Genomic DNA, 17,779 nt, shown 5'->3' on the forward strand with positions numbered 1-17,779 from the left:
AGGGCGCATCCCCGGAGTGGGGGCTCCTTTTAAGTGAGAGCGCTAACCCCTGCGGGAGTTCTTTCTGGCCTCTACCGCCTGGCCGGCCTTCTGGAAGTGAGCAAAGGGTTAATTCCCACCACAACTTTACAAAGATCTGCTGTGTAGACCTTGCGTTGAGGATCGCAGACCCGGGGCGGGAGGCAGAATTGTGGCCGTGGTTGGTGGGCCCCCGGACACCTGGGTGCCGGGCAAGCCCCCACGCCAAGGGCGCGCTGCACCCTGCGGAGGTGGGGACACGCGGCCCCCGGGGCGCAGCGGCGACCCGACCCGAGGGAGTCCACGGCTTCTGCGCCGAGGAGGGACGCTCTGTCGCGGCCGCCCTTGACCTAACGGTTTGCCCCTGGTCTGTAACGACCTTTGGAAATTATTCCCACGACAGTTTAGCAGAAGACACCCCTCCTCTCCCCCGACCTTCCATCTTTGGGGAATCATTTTATTTGCCAAATAACGCTTTTGTGCCTAGCACTGGCATTTTGAATTCTGTGCGAGTGTGAATTCTCTGTGATTCGAGGAACCTAAGCTACCACCTTGACAGGCTTTGAACTTAAAAAAAAAAAAAGTTTTGTTACGTTTTTAAAGTTTGAAGATGGCACCGCCTCTTCTTTTTTCTTTTCTTTTTTACTTTTTTTTTTTTTTTTTTTTTTTTTTAGCAATATAGCCCAAATTTTTATTAAGACCCAGCTGGATCTTTTGAGGGTTAATTTTAAAAGGTGATTAAAAAGAATCTCCTTAACGTTTTAAATTGAGAAGTCCTACTACAACTGTATAGTAGCAGTATGTAAAAAAAAAAAAAAATCACATTGTTACTCTTTTTCTAAAACATCAGACGTCTGTTGGGAGACTAATTTATAATTTAGTAAAAGGCTGGATTGAAGCCTAACTCAGTCTCATTGATAAAATGAGGAGACAGTTTCGACACATTTGAGATTGGCAAAATACAGGGTGAGGCAAAAGGAGGTTTACAGTTGTTCCTATGGAAAATACAATAACTAATAAATAATACAAGCAAGAACTGTCCCATTATAACTGTAAACCTCCTTTTGCCCCACCCTGTATATGCAAGTCATTCTTTCACGTAATTTGCCATTTCCTTACATTCTTTTGAGTGTAATGTAGAAATCCTTAAAATAAGGAGAAAATTTTGTAAAGACGTTTAACAATTCTTTTTTGCTATCAACCTCAACTGCCCTATAATCTTCTGCCCTATCTTATCTCCTGTTCCCACATGTCTAAAGCATAGGGTGAAATACTTTAGGCAACAAATAATATTATTCTTGCTAGATATTCATCGGTCCATAGTGAATCACTTATCTAGATTGAGATATTCTGTACAGTAACCTAGTATTTCACCTCTGAGCTGATTTTTGTAGGTGACGCAGGCAAAAGGTCTTTATATTTCCTGTGGCAACAAGAAGCCATTTGTGTGAATGAACTCGCCACAACACTTGATCCATAAGTTTTATGCCGAAATTCAGATTTGTGATCAATAATGATGACTCCTCTACTTACATCTTTGGCCAATGTTAGGAAATGCACTGATCAAAGCTTCTGCATGTATATGACACACGAAGTCTGCCAGGGAAAAGTCCAGCCATTGTTAATATAATGAGAAGGATTTGGGTGCCATCAATGTAACCTGTCAGCCAAGGAGAGCGGACTGGAATGCGCATGTGAGAACAATGACGACTTCACTGTATTACTCAATGGGGCAGTAGACACCATTGAGTGAGCATGTGTACTATGTGGCCATCCCATTCAAAATGATGGAGCAAATAGAGCAACGAATCTGACATCAAATTTTATGTTGAGCTCGAACATTCCTCCATAGGAACTATGTGGATGATTTAGAGGACTGAAGCTATGGGCAATTGGTGATTGGTGGCTTCATCATGACAATGTACGTCATGTCTCGTGCAGTTTTTGGTGAAATATCAACTCACCCAGGTGACTCAGCTTCCCTACAAGCCCAGATTTGGCGACCTGTGACATCTGGTTTTCCCCAAAACTAAAATCACCCTTGAAAGGAAATGATTTCAGACTGTCGATGAGATTTGGGAAAATATGATGGGGCAGCTCATGGCGATTCCAACAAGGGATTTTGCAGTGTTTTGAACAGTGGAAGAACTGTGTGAGGTCCCAAGGTGCCTACTTTGAAGGGGACTGAGGTGTCGTTGTCCTATGAACATTGTTTCTTGTATCTTCTTCAATAAACGTCTCTATTTTTTGTGGCTGGATACTTTCTGGACAGGCTTCTTGTATACATGATTTTATGAATCTGGTTATCAACCATGGTCTGGACAATTTGCTCTTTATCCTCCGGTGCATTGTTTCAAAGCCCTCTCTCCATATTGCAACTCACTAGACTAGGCCTCAATGATTTTCCCACCGTCAAACAAGGGAAGGAGAATGCCTTGCAGTCCTTTTCAGGGAGGGGCCCAGTGTGTGTTTAGTTGAGAAAAATTACCCAGCAGAATCTCATAAGATTCCCTAGGAAGATATTCTTCCCACTGGGCCCACTTATATATTACCTGTCTAATGATTCAGATGGGCCAGATAGTGTAACTGTGATAATGGTGGAGGTCCTATTATCTCTTGTCCCTGGGTGATATTTAATGCATATTCAATATACTTTGTTTTATCTGCCACTTTAACAATGAAGATGTGATTATTGACATTACTGTCCAAATATTTATATGTAGGCAGAATACTGTTTTGTTTTGCTTTTTATATTCTATTTATTATTATTATTATTATTATTATTATTATTATTATTATTATTATTATTTAGGGAGAAGGGAAGGGAGAGAGAAAGAGAGGGAGAGAAACATCAACATGTGGTTGCATCTCGCACGCCCCCAACTGGAACCCGGCCAACAATCCAGGCATGTGCCCTGACTGGAAACCGAACCAGTGACGCCTTCGCTCGCAGGCCGGCACCCAATCCACTAAACCACACCAGCCAGGGCCAGAATACTGTTTTCAAGTTAAGGTTATACCTTGAATTAAGATAGTAGCCCATGATTGAGGATTGAGAAGACCTTCCCTTTTGCAATTGGGTTACTGCAAGAAATTTCACTAAAACCACAGTTAATTGAATGGTTCAGAGCAGACTAATAATAGTATCAACTCTATAAAGAGTATACCCAGACACAGCAACTTCTACATCCTGAATCAGCCAGTCTGATTCATTCCAAGAATTCTTCTCTTGTGAATGTTCACCTGTTTGCTCCCTTTCCCTTTACATGCCCCCTGTCTTTTTTTCTCCATTAGAATATAAATATCTTCACAATAGTAACCATGGTTTACTCAATTTTATATTTTGATATCTGGAACACAGTAGATGTTTGTTGACTAAACGAATGATTGAATAATACTCCAGGAACCCAAAGTAACTTCCAACAGTTCCCGGTATCACTGGAATCCTTGTTCCTATCTAGCAGGGAAGTGAAAACATCTGTGTCCCAGCCCGGACTAGTCCTGAGATTCATTCTAACTGGATTGGTTTAGGTTACATGCCCCCATTCCTGGTAATTCACGGGAACCAGAGAAGTGGAGTCAGCTTCTTGAGACTCACATGGGTTCCCCACCCAAAATTCAGAGTTGTTGGAAAGCTGGAAGGGAAACATGGTGATGGGGAAGCAACCAACATGTGTCTGATGTCATTATACTTGCCATCCCTAGTTTTTGGATCACTGAAATGGTCACGGGTTTAAAGGCCTCAAAAATAAATTTTTGTTCAGTGGGATCACATATTTTTGTTTACTTAGATCATACATTTAAGGGAGACATTAAATATTAAATTGTTTAAAATTTTTTTCTTTTTTCAGAGAATTCATATGAGTTTATTGGAGCCCAAACTGATGATTGTCAGGAAGCGAGATCCCAAATACTTCCTTAAATTGTTTTTAAAGATTACAGTTAAAAATCTAGCCTAAAGGTGTTACTGAAAACACAGGTAAATTACTCATTGATATACAACTTTAGAAAAAGTTAACTAAATATTTTTTTAAAGTTTTTGTAAGGTTACAAAAACACCCCACAAGATAGATTTGAGGTAGAAATTATTAGTTTTGATGCTGTGACAATATTCCCATTGATAAGCTGGGAATCCACGTCCAACTGTGGTGTATGGCACATTTCTGGAAGATTAGCGTTGGATTAAATTCTGTCTCCCTGGAGTTCCCCTTGTCAGAAGCGTTTTGAGGGACTTGGATTGAGCAGTCTGCCCAAGTTCTACCACTTGGACATTAAACTTTTGGAGAAACCTTGAAATTCAACGAATCTTTGAAGCCTGTCTAGAAAAAAAACTTGATTTAAAGCAGGTCAGTTTGGAAAATCCTCAGGTTTCTGGCTTGGGTTAGGGATTGACGAATGGATGCCACTGGGTACTTGCCTGGTTCTATGGGATGTCTATTAGACCTTTTGCCCAGCTGTTCCAAAAGGGAGGGGCTGTCTCCCTAAAAGACAGCATCGCCCTCTAGGGACCCAAGGAGAGGTGGGCTTGAAGTCCTGGAAGGTTGGCTTGCAAGATAGAAAAATAATCACCACTCTAGCAATGTTCTCTAGGATGGAATTTGCTGGGTCCATATTCTCCTTTAAGTACATGGTTACATCAAATTCTTGGTGAGCTGTTGATTATGATCCCAGCTTAAACCCATTATCTCTTACCCTTTTACCTTCATAAAAGAAGCCTGATTTTTTTTTTTCAAGTATCCAGCCTTCTCTCAAAGACCCTCTGTGACTTGGAGGATGCTTTCAGCAGTTCTGTGGATAGATCTTAATCAGTAATCCAATGAGAGCCCATACTTCTTGCCAATGGGTTCAGAATTCCTGAAAGATTGGGATATGCCACAAGCTAATAAACTCTACACGAAGGGGCTCCCCTCCCGCTGGCCAAATCGGGCAGAATTTGAGTGTCAAAAAGAATAAGATGGTACCAGTAAATAAAAAAAGAATGCAAGTCCATAGGGATTCTCAAAGAAAAAGGGAGGGAGGAGGACACAGGGAAATCTGTTCTTTACAGAGGAATGCTAACTAAAAATTTAGAAGAAAAGTATAGTTTTGCAACTATCAAATGTAATAATTGATTGAGGCATTTTCACCACTGGGTGCAGAGTTGTTGGGAAGGAACACATTCACATGTTTTCAAAACACACTCTAATTTAAAGGGGGGAAAGGTACTTTCACATGGATAAATCTGAAGGATCACAATTAGCATGACCAACAGGACAGTCTAATACTCTCCCTCATGCCATAGATGTCATTGAAAGTACTTGCATTATTTTTTCCCAGAAGTTTACACTGAACTTAATCATGAAGAAATAAGACAAATCTGGATTGCGGAACATCACATGAGACAATCTTCAAAAACATCAATGTCATGAAAGCAGACACAGGCAGGGGACTGTTCTAGACTAAAGAAAACGAAAGGGACGTGGCAACCAAATGCCATTCATAGTCTTTGATTGGATCCTGGGTTAAACAAACAAGGAAAAAATGTCTAAAAGACATTTTGAGGATAATTAGGTATATTGGAATATGGACTTCTTGTAAGACATGGTCACTGTATCAGTGCTAACTTCCTTGGGTGACATAATGGCATTGTGGGGATATAGGAAAGTTCTCTTGTTTTTAGTTGGTACATGCTGAAGCACTGGAGGTTGAAATGTCATGATATTTATAACTCACCTTTTAATTTAAAAATTGTATATAAGTAAAGCAAATGTGTCAAAATATTAACAATAGGCAAACCCAGGTGAAGGTTTTATGGGTGAACATTGTACCACTTCGCCTTTATGTAGATGCAGTATTTTCTTTTTCAAAATACAGTGGGAAAATGGAGATCATAAATACACATACGTAGGATGAATAAAAAAATAAAACAAAATTATTAAATTTACGAATGCAGTTTAACACATTTAAAGTTGTTTAACTGGTTTTGTAAATGGGTCAAAAGGTTAATCATGGTCCCCTTAAAACTATAGGTGAAATAGAATAGTAAGATATGTCAAAGAAACACAGATGCTTAATGGAGAACTGGTTTTCTGAATCTGTTACCTCAATATATTGGCCTTTAAAAAAATTAGAGAGTGAAGCTGGTTAGAATCAACTTGTAATGGCTTGCAGAGTCAGAAGGTGTCTCAAGAGTCAGTTTGTCACTGTGTTCTGAAGGAAACCTGGGACACGGCCAAATGCAAGCAAGGTCATCCTCAGACAGAAACATTCCTAAGGAATGGAACAAAATAATCACACAGGAGCTGAATTACAGAAAATCACAAGGAAGTACCAGGAGGATGGTGTTCCATGTGGAGTACTTTATAATTAAATTATCTTAATTAATTTTTTAAATATCCTTCTTTCAAAAGTGATTTAAGGAGACTGCTTGTAATCTAAAATAGGAAAATTGGACAGTCTGTGCATTTAAGGCTGATGCAAAGTTTCCAATGTAAACGGCCATGATATCTGGTGGACATGACTTTTTTCATCCCTAGAAAGACATACGCTGTCCTGGAGAAGACATGGTTCTTTGGTCTTTTCCCTTGTCCTCATGAAAAACACGAGACCGTGCAGTTTTTACGCTGTGATTCTGATTCAGAATTCAACGATCTTTTGAGTAGCAATTCAGCTTCCCATGACTTAATGCTGGGAGACCAGATACCCTGGAGAATGGAGATATATAATCTATTCCCAAGAAAGGGATATCCTACGTTATAAATAAATATACTAACGTTCTGGTTTACCAGTCCCCTGTACATTTAATTAAAGGGGTCAGTCGCCCTGAATCTTATCCATTCTGGGTAAACAAATATCACTTTCTTGGATCCTGGCCTGTATATGGCAACTTGAGCAGGCTGCTGTCTTGTTCTTTGATGTCATTTTAATTTATACACCGTGTAAATCCTTTAGATCTAACAATAACACTTTAAGAATACTAATCTTTCTTGGGGGGAAAAAATCTGGAAGAATTTTCTTAAATAAGCTATAAAAATTGAAGTGTTTCTTATCAACTTTAGAGGGCTAGAAAGAGAGCAATACATACTACAGACTCATATCCCATAAACAACTAATGCTCTACAAGATTTAATTCTTTAAAATTGACTTTTAAGACCAAAAACCTGTTGAGATTATGTTAAATAAATGAGTGATTTCTTTAATTCATTTTAAACTATTCAATTAAAACCCACGCAATGTGTTTATACTGTAGAAAAGTATTTGTTTTATTTTTCACTCTTCAACCAATTATGATGAAACTATGTGAATACAAGTTGAGCAAATATAACTGAAATTAAACAATGCTTTTGCCATGTTTATCTCAGAACATATCTACACATCGGAACACTGGTTTTATAGTCTGACTATACTTGAAATTTTTGAAGATATTTATTTTGCCACTAAACTTCAAGTTCAAGTTTATTTTTCTGGTGTGGAATGTTTGCATGTAAAATGTTCCATCACCCCTTAGAACTTCAAAGGGTTTTCATCCCAAGTCTCAGTTGGCGACTCAGGCCATCAGCCATAAGGAAGAGATGTTGACATGATGCTTGATTAAGACTCATATACACATGTTCAGTTCTCAGAATCCTTCCCCCAGCACCCTCTCTGCTTCCACGAGGTCTCACAAGCATTACATGTCTGATGGCAAAGAGGGAAACCCCAGTGTGAGATCATCCTAGCTCCTGACCCCCACCTGGGATAGCTCTGGCAATGGCTGCAGGGCCCCTCACCTCTTCAGCCTGGGAAGTTGAGCAGTGACCCTAAGAGTTGGGTTGTGCAACCCCTGAGTGGCTCAAAAGTGGAGCTGCGCTAACCATGCAGAGTGGTGCTCATTATCTCCAACTCCACCTAATCCTTATTGTCCGGTGTGTGCCATACTCCGATGACTTGAAGTCAGACCGAGCGCAGAAGTAACATCCAGGAGAAAAGAATCCTTTCTCCACAGCAAAGCATGAGTCTCTCAAAACAGAGCAACAGCAGTAGTATAAGGCAAGACCATGTATTGAGTACTAAATCGTGTCCTGTTGTACTAACCACTTTATACGCCATTTCTAATCTTCATAACATGCTTTAGATATATGGCATTTTATAGATGAGGAGACTGGGACTGAGGGGTTAACTGTTTTCTCAAGGTCTCTCGCAAGAAAGGGATTAAGACGTGATTTGGACCCCTGTTGACTACCCCATAACTACATTTTCGACCATAATACCGTCTAGATAATGTGATATACTTTCAACTCAAGGGCCCAAGTAGTTTAAAATAAAATTCACCATTTGTTTCTGACTCTAAAAACCACACATACTCACTATGAAGATTTTGGTTAAAAAGAAAAATGCCAAGTAAACCATACTTTTCCACCTGCAGGTAAACGCTACACAATTCACTTCCAATATTTTCCTGAGCTTGCATGTGTGTGAGTGGGCACACATGTATGTATAGGTGTGCAGAGCGTACATATTATATACTGTAGTTTTCGGGGTGCTTCTCCCTTACTCACTCCAGTAACCCTGCCCCTGTCTTCCCCTCTCCTACACCCCCTGGTTTTTATGGGGATACAATATACATCCTTAACTTTTCACAGTGTACTTTAGTTGGTGTCATTTCCACTCCATGCAAAATGTAGAAACCTTATTACACGTAGGTTCGTTTACCACCGCTTAGGTTCATGTGTAGGTTTGTTTACCTTGAATATATGGGTTCGTTGCCATTTATAGAGTATGTAAACACGCCCCCACTCCCTGTCCTTCACACTATGTTATATATCTGCTACGTACATCTACAAACAACTTTTAGGGCTTAGAGTCAATAATTACCAAGCTTCTTTTCATTAAAAATATGCTTTTAATGGAGAAAAAAACACAAAAGCTCTTTATATCTGTCCTGCATCTGTCAATAGTGCAAATCTATCTTATGGTTTAATATTCTTGAAAGAGGAAAGAAAGCCTTTATGTTTTAGGGACTAGTGCCTAGAATAATAACTCTTAATTCTTTCACTGTATAAAAGGTGCAGAGGACTATCTGGGGCAAAGGTATTGTGTGCAGAATGACCAGTGTGTAACTGCAACACCTTTGCCCCCTTGCAGAACTGAACTTACATGCCTTTTACACCAGGAGAGCATTAGCATCCACCAGCATTTGTTTTTGACTATGCGATCACTAATCATTAATATCTCTTAGACATTTCAGAAAATGGTATATTTTCCATTCCTGGCTATTCTAGTTTATAGCAATACCATTGGGGGGAACGTTGTTAGGGTTTGTGTTTATTTGTTGGAGGACAAATAGTTTATTTACTTTTCAAAGCTATCTTTCAGAACATATATTTTTTCTCTTGCCCTACAGTTACCTCTTGGAGGGATGCACTGTTAAGTCTATGCTATGTGTATGTTCACATGCCTGGTTATACCACATTTATCTATTTTGGAAAGTTAATTTTTAGTGATAAGATCACATGTTGATCTAACTTGCCAAGAACAGGTTCATTGGGCTTCTGTTTTATTCCTTCTATGGAACATTTCTTATCTCCTCCTCATTCTTCTGAATTTTAACCATCCTCAAGGATCGAGCTTAAATCGCCATTCTTCATGGCTCTCCCACCCAGAAATGGTCTTTTTCTCTTTCGTTCATTCATTTAGCAAATATGTACTGAGTGCCCACTCTTTGTAAGTCACTGATTAGGTAACAGAAGTTATGTAACAGTTGTCTGTATCCAGTAATTTCCCACTTAGAGCTATATTTCTGTATTTTGTTCCCTCAGCTGAATTGTGAGTTGTTTGAGGCTACATCTTTTACTTTGCATTCCCTATAAAATTTAACAGGTGACTTCTGTTAGTATGAGTTCAGGAAAAAGCTTAATTAATCTGATGATTATATTTGTAGACTTTCTTTAAACATACTTATGTATGCAGGACACAAATATAGTTCCAATAGTTAGTTACCGTTAATCATTGCACACAAAATATCTTAATACAGGTATGAAACTAAACTCTGAAGCTGTTCAAAACTCAGTCACCTCCTTATAGTTACATCATCATTCCCACCTGGCATTTCCCTTCCCGTATTTTCTCTGGCTCTGTAAGAATGCTCTGTGTGTGTGCGTGTGTGTGTGTGTGTGTGTGTGTGTGTGTGTGTGTGCATATAAAGCATTAAAGAATCCTGGTGTGTGTCAGATTCCCATGTGGTGCACCTGAATGGAGGAGCCGGTAGAGAGAGTCCTGGGGATTAGGATATAAAGCTTCTAATCCCTCACTAACGTCAACTTTCTCCTTTGCAAAATGTAGAGTATGACAGGTTTGGGGCTGAACTATGTCTCTTCCAGCGCTAAAACCATACGAGCCAATGCGGACTAAGTTCTCTGAATACAAATCAGGAAGCAGGGCATGAGAATTTAAGGTACAAACACAGTCTGCAGCACCTGCAAATTTTAGCCTGCTGGCTCCTCATTTGCTAATATTTATGATGCAGTGTCTTTGTAAATCCTGTTTTCCCAGTCTGAAAGCCCTTCTCACCTCAAATGTATTTACCTAAGTCTTACTAGGTAACGACCTGCCTTCCCCAACCATGGCAGTTCCCAGAGTCTCATCTCCCCTGAGCGACCGTAGCGCATAACCGTCCTTTAGCAACTCTGCTTTTGATGTCTGTGTATGATTCTTACCTATCCTATTGGCAGCAGACCACATTTTATACACCTCTTTATGTCTCTGTGTCAAATAAACTGATTAAAGCTTGATTTTTCAATCCAAGTATAATCACATTAGTGAACTGCTCAAGTCCTTCAGAGGCATAGGTAACGGAAAGGACATTTTTGTATAACTGAGGTGTGTGTCAGATTGCTCTTACTGGGATATTTGCTTCAGACAATTTTATGTGGCTGATTTTACCTGCAACATTTACATTCAATAGGCTACTTTATTTTTTAAATTTTATTTATTGATTATTTTTTTAGGGAGAGAGAGAGACACTGATTTGTTGTTCCATTTATTGATGCATTCATTGGTTGATTCTTGCACATGCCCTGACTGGGGATTGAACCCACAACCCTGGCATATGGGGACAATGCTCTAAACAACTGAGCTACCCAGCCAGGGCAAGAGGAGTTATCTTTTAATGGCAATATTGTGATTGAACTTTTTCTTTATCTTTCTACATGTTTTCTGTTTTCCTAATTGTGAAAATGGAGCCTATATTAATTTTGGAATAGAAAACAATGTAATCTCAAATTTGAGGACATCAGAAATTTGTTTTAAGCAGAATTTTTTTTACAGTTTAAATACCTTAGTGATTTAGTGTCTGAAGCATGTGTGGTTGTCTAAACAGAAGCTCAATCTTTCTTCTCTCTTATGTGTTGTCAAGTCTGAAGAATGATCTAACCACTGGGTCACTATTTTGGGTCCTCTCCTCAAACTTTCCAGTTCATGGAATTTTGGGGCTGTTTGGATTTTGATGGTGTCGAGAATAAGCAGTGAATGAAGAGACTCGCAGGCTCCTTTCCTCCACCTTTGGCCGGAATACCAGTGAGTTCAGGAAGTTCTCCATCAGCTCTGTTTCCAGAAAAGGCAGAAATACTGGACATGGGTCACCCACCTTAGGCTGCTTAGTGAGTCAAAGATTTTTGGTGGCCTTTTCATATCAAGGAATGCAGAGACAGGGTCCGTGAAGCCATGGATACATAGAGAGTGAGGCAGCTATGGGGACACCAATCAAGTACATGTATTCTGCTTAATGCTAGACTAAATGGGCATGGCACTGGGCTTTAAATCTGTTTAAACTTCCTATTCAGACATACCTGCCTTTGGATAACTGACATATTTTAATCAAGTAATAAGGGCACAAAGGAACAATTATAGCAAACAGGATCAGATAATGTCACTAAAAAGGGAACGAGAACATCCTGAGAAACAGAACTGAAACCTAAGTGACTGAAACTGAAACGAAACTGAAACTTGGCCAGCAGAGCTATTAAACAAAGAAGTCCTGATTTCAACTGAGTCCGAGCAGGTAAGCACTTATGAACCCATAGGACCCAAGGTAAAGGAAACAAATGTCTTAAATTCCCCTAAGTTACCATTGTACTCAAAATAAAAAACGTGCCCAGCTGTGTGACATCACCGAAGTCACTTAACCCCTTTGAGTCTCAGTTCACTCATCTGTGAATATCGGAGAATCATACACGTCAGCCTGCATTAAACATAGAATCTCAGGGCTTGAAGGGACAACTCATCAGGTCCGACTTCCCCCACGGGTGCGGGGCCTCATTAGTGCCATGCTTCCTTCGAGTCCCCTCCCATTCAGGGCCACCTCTCTCCTTTTCACGTAGTGAGCTCTTGTGGCCACCAGAGCTTCTGCAAGACCCATTGGGGGCTCAGGCAAACTGAGTCCCAACCAATGTGAGCGAGGGGGTGAGAGAGGAAAGGCTGGGAAGACGGTCAGCTGATCTAGCTTCAGAACATGGCTCTGTGGGGTCAGCTGAGCGGTCCAAGGCAGCTCGGGCAGGACACAAGCACTCATCACTGTCGCAGGGGAGACTGTGGTGACAGAAAGTGACAACAAAGTCAGGAACCAGAGACAGGGATGAGCACCACCAGGTGCGTGACCAGTGGAGACGGGCAGCCGCGCTCAGAAGAGAAGAGTGCCGGGCTTATTTAAATGCAATTGCTACCTTGAAATTCTTAATACTCTTTCAACAGAGGACCCCACAATTTCACTTTGTACCAGGCTCCACAAATTGTGTAGCCAGTCCTGGTATGACACCCAAGACTTGCTTAGCCGCAGGCTGCAGGAAAATGAGGGAAGGAGGTCAGCCGGAAATCAGGAACTCCCCAAGCTCCAATAAATGGTGGGGCAGGGCTGAGAGTTTGTGGGACTGGGACTTAGTCCCACGGAGCCAGCTCCGCAGAGGAATCTGGGGGAGGAGCAAGGGCCTGGAGGTTGTCATTTCCCCCCCTTTTTTTATGTTGAGTTAAAATTCATACAACATAAAAATAACCATTTTAAAGTACTGTATAGAGTTCAGTGGCATTTAGTACACTCACAATGATGTGCGACTATTGCCTCTATCCAGTTCCAAAGCCTTTTCAGCAACCCAAAAGGCAACCTGCACCCCACACACGGTCACTCCCCATTCTCCCCTCCCCTCTACCTCCGGCTACCACTAACTTGCTTTCAGTCTCTGTGGATTTACCTATTCTGGATGTTTTTATATAAATGAAAGCATACAATAAGTGACCTATTTGTCTGCCTTCTTTCTCCTAGCATAATGTTTTTGAGGTTCATCCACATTCTAGAATGTAGCACTTAGCATTGTAGCATTATGGCTGAATTATAATCTGTTTTATGAATGTACCACATTTTGTTCATCCATTCACCCATTGATGGATATGTGGGCTTCTTTTCTACCTTTTGGCTATTGTAAATAGTGCTGTAATGAACATACATGTACATGTATTTGTTTGAGTCCTGTTTTTAGTTCTCTTGGGCGTATAACCTAGGATGCAAGGTCATATGGTAATTCTGTGTTTAATTTTTTGAGGAACCCCCAAACTGTTCTCCACAGTGGCTGCACCACCTTACACACCCATCAGCAACGTACAAGGGTTCCGACTTCTCCACATCTTGACTAACACTTGTTAATTTCCTTTTTTTTTTTTCTAATTGTTGCCATCCTGGCGGGTGTCAAGTGCATCTCATTGTGGTTTTGACTTGCATCTTCTTAATGACTAATGATCTGAGCATCTTTTCATGTGCTTGTTGGTGATTTAAATATCTTCTTTGGAGAAATGTCTCTTCAAGTCTTTTTCCCATTTCAAAATTTGATGACTTGTCTTTTTGTTTGAATTCTTTATATGTTCTAAATACAAGTTCCTTATCTGATATATGTCCTGTAAATATAGTTCTTTTATTGTGTAGGTTGCCTTTTCACTTCCTTAATAGTCCTTCATTACACAAAAGCTTTTAATTTTTATGAAGCCTAACTATTTTGGTTGCTTACACTTTTATGTCCTTTCTAAAAATCCATTGCTAAATGTGCAGTCAAGAAGATTTACCCAGATATTTTCTTCTAAGAGTTTTATAGCTTCTAAATTTAGCTCTTTGATCCATTTTGAGTTAATGTTTGTATATGCTATAAAATAGAGCTCCAACTTTATTCTTTTGCTTGTAGAGACCCAGTTGTCCCGATACCATTCGTTGAAAAGCTATTCTTTCCTCATTTTATTGTCTTGGCACCTTCATCAATTTGCCATAGATACATGGGTTTATATCTGGACTCTCAATTCTATTCCATTGCTCTATGTCTTATTATTTTTAATTGGTGTGAATAAAACGTGTCAGAACGGGCCGCCGCCCACCTTGCGCAGTCAGGGTAACATCTCAGTATGTTCTCACCAAAGGTCAGATACATAAGCGTTGGGTATATTTGGTCAAAGAGTAGAGCTGCTCACATTAAGCGTAAATACTAGGAACACATATGCTGAGACAGCAACTTAAGGGCCTTTCCAAGAATTTGAAATAAATATATAGAAAACCTGAGCAGACATATTGGCAGGCCTGGCCAGGAGTCATGGTTCTCCCCATAGTGGATAAACTGGTCTACGAGAACAAGGGCCCAAGGAGGGCAGAGCCCTCGAAGGCACTGCAAACGATTCCCCACGTGGAGCTCGTAGGGAAGACCAGGGGGAAATTAGAATGCATTTGCCTGAAGCTCTTTTATTTTTTATTTAACCTTTATTGTATTTCTTCCATTACCATTTTAGTCCCCTTATACCTCCCTCCCCCCAGCAATCACCACACTGTTGTCCATGAGTTCTCTCTCTCTCTCCCTCTCCCCTCCCTCCCTCCCTCCCTCTCCCACTCCCTCCCTCTCCCCCTCCCTCCCTCTCTCCCTCCTTCTCTCTCTCTTTCTTTCTCTCGCTCTCTCCCTGCCCCCAATACTGCTAGCACATTCCTTCCTTTGGCGACCAGACTCTTAGAAGGCCATGCAAGGGAAGGATTAGACCTTTTTCTGGGAGCTAATAGGCTGCTCTAGTTAGGTTTCAGAATTTTCAGACTCTCTGTAACTAATTTAGAAATAACACCGCCTGCAGCCCTAGGCCTGCCCCTGACCTCTGCAGGGGTGTGGGCAGCGGTAGAAATGGAGGTATGAATTCCATATGTTTATAAATTCAGTTATAAATCAAGCTAACACACTGTTAAATGACAGTCGTATCCTTCTTCTTTGACAAATATAACTTCGTCATGACATGCAAAGCAGGTTCCAACTTAGGATTTCCTACTCCTGCCCGGAGCCTGCCCAACGCGCTTCTTGTCTTACTCCAGGAAAGGCCTTCCCTGTATGTGTGGATGCTCCAGCCAACATGTCCAAGTTCTGTATCATTTCTTACAACCACATTGGAGTTGACAATTATCTCCATAAAAGTTCAAATTAAAAAAAATAAATAAAAAGAGGAAGAGGCAGGAAGGAAAGAAAGTCCGTGTGTGGGCAATGTGGCCGGCCCCCAGACCCGCACTCAGGCTGGCTGCTTTACAGCACCCTCCTCCCAGGACAAGGATCTCTCCTAGAACTTGCTCAGTGTCCCCCCTTCCAAACCAGGGGCTCGGAGTGCCCTGCGGAAACAGTCTGCAGCCCCCCTCCAGGGCCCTGCTGGGCCTTTCCCTTCGCTGCGCTGCCGCTCTGTGCCCCTCTAGGCCCAGGACGGCGTCTGTCTGTGGAGAGTTAATGCAGAACTTGATTTGGAAAAGGAAGACTGAGCCGTTAGTAACTCCTCATGGAGTGACCCTGTCTGGTGGGGGTGGGGGAGCAGACACATCGTTTCTCTCCCTTTCCATAAAATTCTGGGAAGAAAAGCAGGAGGAAGGCAGAGCCAGCCTTCATACACTCCCTGAACTTCCGTGAGCGGGCCCGGGTTCCCAAAACACGTGGGAGGAGACAATCACCCGTTTCTGTTCCAATCAACCACAGACGATTGTGACATCCAACAAGATGTCAGGCACCCATCCAGCGATGAAAACATAAATCTGAGATCGAACCAGGCTTGACTCATTTTTTCACGCTTCCCATCATGAGCTGATTGTATTGCTCTGCAAAGAAGGGCCATTGATTTTGGCTTCCAACGCCCAACAGTTCAAAGTCCTGGAACCTTTCCTAGGGCCCCTGGCCCGGCCAGGACATCTGACCAGGAAGCCGGTGAGAAAGACTGTTTCCCGTGTCAGGTCCTTCGCACAGGAGGGCTTCCTGGCGCAGGTAACAACCCGGTTCTCGGAGGATAAAGTGAACAAACACCTGGCTGCTATCGCCCAGGAGGAAATAGCACAGAAGGGGAGCCAATCTCAGAGTCCAGTTTAGAAGAAATTTCTGGATGTTTAATATTAGTAACAGAATCATCTGTGAACCACCAAGTGCTGTGTGTTTTAGAGTTTGGAGCATTTCTTTTCCTACTCCAACCTAATTTATAGTTCATGGTGGACTTGCAGAATTACCACCTTAGGTATTTACACACTGCCTAGTTTCCCTCCCAAAAGGGTTTAAAAGTAGCTTATCTCCCTTTAAGGTCCCTGTGCTTCGGTCCTAAAATTCTTCAAAATGCATTTGGTTTTCTATTAGCCAGCCCAAATTCCTCTTGGGAAATTGTCAGAGAAAATACATGTTCGAGGGGAGAAGAGGCACAGCTGAGCTAGAGGACACTTGGGTCTGAGTGTGGTGCCAACATGGTTCTGCTGGTGGGGAAAGGGTGTAACAGCTCAAAAAATAATTTCCAGAGGACTGTTCTGCAGAACAGGGCCTGACACATAGAAGGGGCTCATCAATATTCGGTGAAGACAGCGGAACCCGCTGTGAAAGAAGACGGGGCGGCAGCTGCCCTGTGTCACAAGCATTATCGTTTCCTACATGAGCAGAGGTGCTGGGAACCACCAGATCCAGCCCCCTCACACTCCTCTCGCTCCAGAGAGTGTCGTGAGCACCTCCAGGGTAGGGAAGAGGGCTCATCTGTGTTTGTGCCCCAAGAACAAGGCACCGTGCCTGATATCTGGTGGGCAGGTTCTGCAAGCATGATTTTTACAGCTTCCTCCAAGTCCTCTATCAGAACGTTGAGCCGGGAAAGATCAAGGACAGAACTATTGATCCTCCAGGTGCCACGCTGACAATAATTTATTAATCCATCTCAGAGGGACGTTCAGTCTAAAAAGGAGGAGACTTTGTTGGGACCTGACAGTTTTGGTCAAACGCTGGAAAGGTTGTCCCAGGGCCGAGCTGGGAACCCATGAGTGAAAAAGAGAAAGAAGGTCAAGTTCTCCCCAGAAGAGTATCATGGGTGAGGGCATGGGGAAAGAGCATTCTCATCACTGCTGGAATAAGGGTAAGGTATACATTTTCTAGGACAAATTTGGTAGTGTATATAAAAAGTCTTAAATATGTGCAGAACCTTTGACCCGGAATTTCATTCCTAGATTTTGGTCACTGAAATTGAATCACAGAGATACACGTACAAGGATGTTCAACACAGTATTGGTTTTAACAGTGAAATATTAGGAGTAACATAAACTTCTGACAGTAAGGGCTTAAAGAAATCATGATATTTTCATTAAAGGCAATATTATACAGCTATCAAAATAGCGATGTCAAGTTTTACTTACTTGAATGAAACTATGTCCTACATGGTTAAGCAGAAAAGGCAGGATATAAATGGTCCCACTTTAACTTAATAGAAATATATATGTGGAGAGAAAGACATACAGAGGGAGAGATAC

This window comes from Furipterus horrens, unplaced genomic scaffold (genome assembly GCF_987537825.1).
Source record: "Furipterus horrens unplaced genomic scaffold, mFurHor1.1.pri manual_scaffold_8, whole genome shotgun sequence".
Taxonomy (NCBI): Eukaryota; Metazoa; Chordata; class Mammalia; order Chiroptera; family Furipteridae; genus Furipterus; species Furipterus horrens.